This window comes from Callospermophilus lateralis, chromosome 3, assembly GCF_048772815.1.
Source record: "Callospermophilus lateralis isolate mCalLat2 chromosome 3, mCalLat2.hap1, whole genome shotgun sequence".
NCBI classification, from domain to species: domain Eukaryota; kingdom Metazoa; phylum Chordata; class Mammalia; order Rodentia; family Sciuridae; genus Callospermophilus; species Callospermophilus lateralis.
In genome coordinates this window covers 150,244,668-150,250,667 of record NC_135307.1, presented here as the reverse complement: position 1 = coordinate 150,250,667, position 6,000 = coordinate 150,244,668, and the positions used below count along the sequence as shown (strand labels likewise).

Genomic DNA, 6,000 nt, shown 5'->3' with positions numbered 1-6,000 from the left:
TACATGATGTGAAATTTGCCATGTTAACCATTCTTTAAAAAAATTTTAGCTATAGATAGACACAATATCTTTATTTATCTATATGTGGTGCTGAGGATCGAACCCAGGACCTTGAAGGTTCCAGGTGATCACTCTATCACTGAGTCAAAACCCCAGCCCTCAATTTTTTTTAAACACAATCCTTTTACTGAATATCAGTACTCTCAGGTCCATAGCATATTTGAGGAATATTGATATCCCTGAGTATATGAATTTAATTCATGAAATGAATTCTACCATACCAATTTCCTCTATTGAAGAAGAGTAGATGCTAGCCAAGTGCTAGGAAATATTTCAGGCCTTTGATAAAACCACTGTAGAATCAAAGAATCCCTGTAATAAATATAACATTAGAAAATAATTCAGGTCTATTTATTGTTGTTATGTATTTTTGGCTTATATTTTTTTGATAATAGAGATATACTCATTTCCTTTTTTAACAATATTTTAACAATAGTCTATATTGTCAGTGGTTGTGAAGACATAAGCATGGGCTGGGGCTTGGCTCAGTAGCAGAGCTCCTGCCCAACATGTGTGAGGCACTGGGTTTGATTCTCTGTACTACATATAAATAAATGAAGTAAATATCTATCCACAACTAAAAAACCTTTTTAAATAAAACAATCATATACCTATTAGTTTCATTCACTGGTGCTAAATTTCTCCACATAAGTCATGTAAAAAAGACTATTACTTTAATTATGACAGCTCAAATATCAGGAGCAGGACTCTTTTATAGTTGTGAGAATTTTAATTTTTATAATAGCCCAATTATTTAGGTAAAGTGCATATAGATATGTACTGTGTATATGACTTCATTTTTGGACTTAATACTTCCTTATTTTTCTATAAATTGCCAAATTTTAATATTGTTTTTATTTTATTTAACTGTCATTTTCAGAGCTGCAAACAAAGTTGGAACCTGATTCAATAAATGGTGTCATATTTAGAAGGTCCTTTCAGATTTTTCTTCCGAAGCTGTAACTTTTTACATGGTATTTAGAAATTTCAGTTCTGTTTTCAACCTAAAATCACCTTACTTCCAGTTTCTTGGTGTCAAACATGAAATATACTAGGAACTATTCTCCTGTAGTAGTTAGGGCAGAAGTAGTTCTGAATTAACATCAGTGTGGGGTCATCAGTCCATTTTATACAGACCCTGAATGTAGACTTGTCTTCCATTCATTTAGAGTGAGTAATGTTTTATGCTAGAAAGTAAAAATTATAGGATTAATTTAACAACCAGTGTTAGTCTTGAGGGAAAACAGATTAGATTTATTGAATTTGTAGAGTTTCTTTTTCAGTGCCCATTTTTTTCTCATTTAAATTAATCATGGGCTCAAGTATCACTGAAAGTCTCCATTGGCCATCAATTGTGATACAGTTGCTTCTTATATTTAAGAAGAAAATTATATTATGGCATTTATTTTAGACTTAAATGTATACTCTTTACAAAAACCTGAAGAGCATATATTTAACACTTGAAAAAAACTTTAACCACTAATTCTTAATTAGAGTATTTTTAATAAATATTCTTTCTTGGTCTCTAACGGGAAAACATTGTTTGAAGTGTCACCTCTGGACTGGTGTTACTTATATGCAGTGATATAGAAATTGAGATTAAGAACTTCAGACATGTATAGTAGTTTATCAGAGTCATTTTATGACTATCGGATTTACCAATAACAAAATTTGGAGTTATGTCTTTGTTTCTTTCATTTCAGTGTCCTAATAAATCATTTCTATTTTAGAAATGTCTCCCTGAAAACAAAACAAAGGCTAGGACACTCCAAAAATCAGTGAACCACAGCAAAATGGGTACAAAAAAAAGATGTAAGGGAAAACAGGGGCAGAGTGAAGTTTCCAATTTCTACAAGTTTTCTGATAACTGAATTTTTTATTTGAAATCTCCTATTTCCATGACATGTATAGTTGTATTTTATGATTTACTCTTAATAGGCTCTAGTATTTTTGTGGAAAAACTGGCTGATTTTTATTATCAATGCCAAACAAGATTTTATATAAATTAAAATCTTTCATTAAGCATAAGGTTACTTTCACATTTGCTACAATAACAGTAAATATGTTTCTTTGTATAAAGGGACAGCCTTTGTTTGGAGTTTAAAATATCCCCAACTGCAAGATTGCATATATAAAACTCCATTTGTTGCTCATATAATAATGCATTAATCAAATTAAATGTTATACTCTTCTAGAATTAGATAAAATGGAAATAATTTACTCATAAGATTTGTATCTAAACCATGTTTATTTACAAACTACTATTCTAAGAATTGTAATCCCATTAAGCTTCAATTGGAGCAAAAGTGTAATCACTTAAATAAAAGCAGTTACTTAAACTATAAATAAGAGATAAGTTACTTTTGAAGGCAGATACAAAAGATTGTCAGGTTTCCTTTGTGCTTCTGGATGTTCAGTAGCAGGCTCATTTGAAGGTGGGATCAACCCTGAAGGGAACTCACTTCTACTTTCAGAGTGTGGGGGTGGGAGGCGGGGGAAAAAATTCAGCTCTTGTGGGGAGATAATGAGGAAAACACTACAATCCCATTGGGAATGGAGGGGGTGGTGAGCCCAGTGGAAAAATATCCTCAAAATGCTCCATACATGTTTCCTTGAGGAGGTGGAGGGAAAAAAGGTCCTCTTCTCATTAACTGACTCCTTGGATCCACTGGAAACAATGGACCTCTGATTGGAAGGAAAGGTGAGAAAGCAAAGATAGAGCCACTTACTTCGTTTTCAGGAGGGAGAGATGAATCAGGCAAATTGGTATCACCAAGATTGACTTTGGTATCATTTCTACTGTATTTAATATCTGAAGACGTAGACCCCTCCATTTTTTCCAAAGGCAGCATAGTTGAACTTTTGAATTCTGCTGATACAGATGGTGTATCATAATTAGAAAGACATCTATCTTGTCTTTGTAGAGGAAGATGTGGATCAGAATATGTTTAGCCTAGTGGAGGGATCATTATCATATGGGCCTGTTGACATGGAGGTGCCAGGGGTCCAGTGTCAGAGGTGCTCTCTGAGGATCAGTTAACCTATTGCAGTTTGATTCTCTTCTTTCATCGCTGGTCGGATGATCCAGAGAATTCTCTGGGCCCCTTGAGCCTCTTCCTTCTCCCACTGGCACCAAAGGTGAGAGTATGAGTGGACCCTTCTTTTCCACATAAGAAGGTCTCATTTCCCATGAAGGTCAACTCAGTGGTGAGGGACCATTTGGAGAATGACCTCTTCCAAAGGCTGTATTGGAAACATCAAGTGCAGAAGGATCTTTTTCTGCAACTCTAAATTTGAACTCCGTTTCAGTTAACTTTTGTCTGTTGTGATCATTTTGTTTTCTTAAATCATTGAGGTATCTTTCAGCACTCTGAGCTGCCAACTCATTACCATGAGTTTTTTTCTCATAGTACTTAACATACTCCTGATAAAAATGAATGGTTCTCTTCAATTCTTCAAGATCATTGGCTCATTTTCTATAGGTCTCCAGCGGTTTAGTTGTATTGCTGATCTTTTCTTCCACTTTGAAAAGTTTTACTTCTTGCTCTACCTGGTAGTTTTTCTCTCCTATTAGTTTCCATTGGAGTTTCATTACATTTTCTTGATATAATTCCATCATGACTTTAAATTTCTGCTGAAGATTCTGATTCTCACTTTCAAACTCTGTATTTTCTGCATGAAAAGATGCTTATTCTAAGATTTTAATATGTCCTATAACACCTTCCTTTGATTCAATTAGTTCAGATAATAAAGTAAAAATTTGATTTCCTTCTCTTTCTAAGATTTTAAAAGAGGTCTTTAACTTTGCAACATAAACCAGTTTCTTCAAAGCCCCTTTTGCCTGATCTTCAAAGTGAGCACCAATTTCTGATTCACTCTCCATTTCCAACTCCAAGTTACCATCATCTTTTAGGACTTCTGCAAGCACAGGAGCCCAATCTTTCATCTGCAGCAAGTGTTCAGTCAGAAATTTAATGTGATTTTCTTTATCTCTTAGAACTTGTTCTGCATGTTCTTTAGAGTGTTCAAGTGTCATTTTCTGTTTATTGAGGCCATTCACTTTTTCTTTCCATACCTCAACTTCATGTAAAAGCTGTTTCTGACTTACCTGAAGGTAAAAATTTTCATTTAAAGCCTCTTTTATTGCTACTGTAACTGCTTCTTTATTCATTTTAAATATTCCCAAGGTTGTTTTAGCTTGAAATTTGAGGGATTTTGATTCATTTTCTAGGGACTTAATTCTTTTTAATATATCCACCATCAATTCATCCTGTTGAAAATGTTTAGTTTTCTCTTCTTTTATCTCTTTTTCTAGAAAGAGTATTTCATTCTCAAGTTTAGATATGGACCTATCCAGGTTTTCATATATTGTCTCCCACTTTTCTGATTTTATTGACTCCTTCTCCAAAATGGCATCCTTTAAAGATGACTCTAAGTCTTCATAGTCTTTTTGAACAATACTAACCTTTTCAAGGAGTTCACATTTTTCTTCAATTAGTTCAGAAAGTTTTAGAGCAAGCTGTCTTTCTCTTCTCATGTAATGCCTGCTTCTCACAGACTGATAACTTCTCCACAAAAACAAGAGAACAACAAAAAACCCCATAGTTGAACATATCACCAATTCCCAGGGACAGCCATAAGGACTAGGTGTGTGTTTCCATGTCTTCAGACAAGGCAGACCACAACCCTGCTTACTTCTTTCAGGACCACCCCCAAGTAGGGCTGAGGGGCAGCCATTGCCCCTCCATCATGCTAAGGCTACTTTGACTATTCCCTACCACACCATGACAGCCATGCCAAAACAGGCTGTGGACACTCAGACCTTTGGTCAGGAGCAAACCTGCACCAGGCAACGGAGCAGATCATTGTGAACCAGCGGTTGGTGGGGGGGGATGCTCCATGCATGGGCATGGGGAACCCTGGTCATGGGCTCCCAGGGGCCTAGCACACTCATGCTGCCTATCAGAGAAGTCTTTGCCTCTTCACTCTGCTGTGAATCTTGAAGCAGCAAAGGTTCAAGCCTGTCCCAATCAAGGCAGAGAGGAGTCCTCTCCAGGTCACCCACCCATTGGTTTGGTTTAGGCTAGAACTTATTATGTGGCATTCTGTACAGTCATAATATCACCCAGCTTGATGTCACTAAAATTCTAAAGCTCTGTAAAAAATTTAAAGATCTAGTATGTTGTATATTTATATTTGTACCACTTGTCCTTTTGTTTTAATGATTCATTCCTTTCCCTCCCCTCCTGTCCCTCCCTCCCTTCCTTCCTTCCTCCCTCCCTTCCTTCCTTCCTTCCTTCCTTCCTTCCTTCCTTCCTTCCTTCCTTCCTTCCTTCCTTCTTCATTTCCTTTGCTTGCAGTGTTGGTGGTTAAATTTCAAAGCCTAGTACATGCTGCACAAGCTCTCTAGCACTGAGCTACATCTCCAGGCCTGTTGACACTTTCTGTAGAAGCCATGTGAATTATTGCCACAGAAAACTTCTCGTGTTAGACTATTTTAAAGGTAATTTTAGAAGAGTGCAAACATGGGCACAAATCAGTTTTGATAAGTTATTTTTAAGAAGTACAGCATATGTAATGTTTCTAAAAAGAAGGAGCTTACAACTTGAGTTGGTTTTCATGTCAGTTATTGTAGACTACTATTTATTTAAGAGTCATCAAAATCTTTTTTCAGATGTTCTTTTCACTTCTCATAGGATGTAAATACTTCTAAGCAAACTGGTCATTATAAATATATAGCAATGAGAAGGATAAGATAAGTCAGTGTTTGCATCAAACCAAACAGAATATAATGTTGCATGGGATTCTCACACAAAGACAGGGGACACCAGGATATTCAATAGGAAGCAGTGTTTATTTGTGTGCATCCAGCTTCAGTGTATTCTTATTCAAAGGCTCAGCATTTAGTGTAGGGAATTATCCCTTATATATTCTAGTTAG

At 35.8% G+C, this 6,000-nt stretch overlaps 1 pseudogene; it reads right to left on the bottom strand.

The window, feature by feature from the left end:
- Positions 1–2,394: 2,394 nt before the first annotated feature.
- Positions 2,395–4,663, bottom strand: LOC143641538 (melanoma inhibitory activity protein 2-like; annotated as a pseudogene).
- Positions 4,664–6,000: the final 1,337 nt, after the last annotated feature.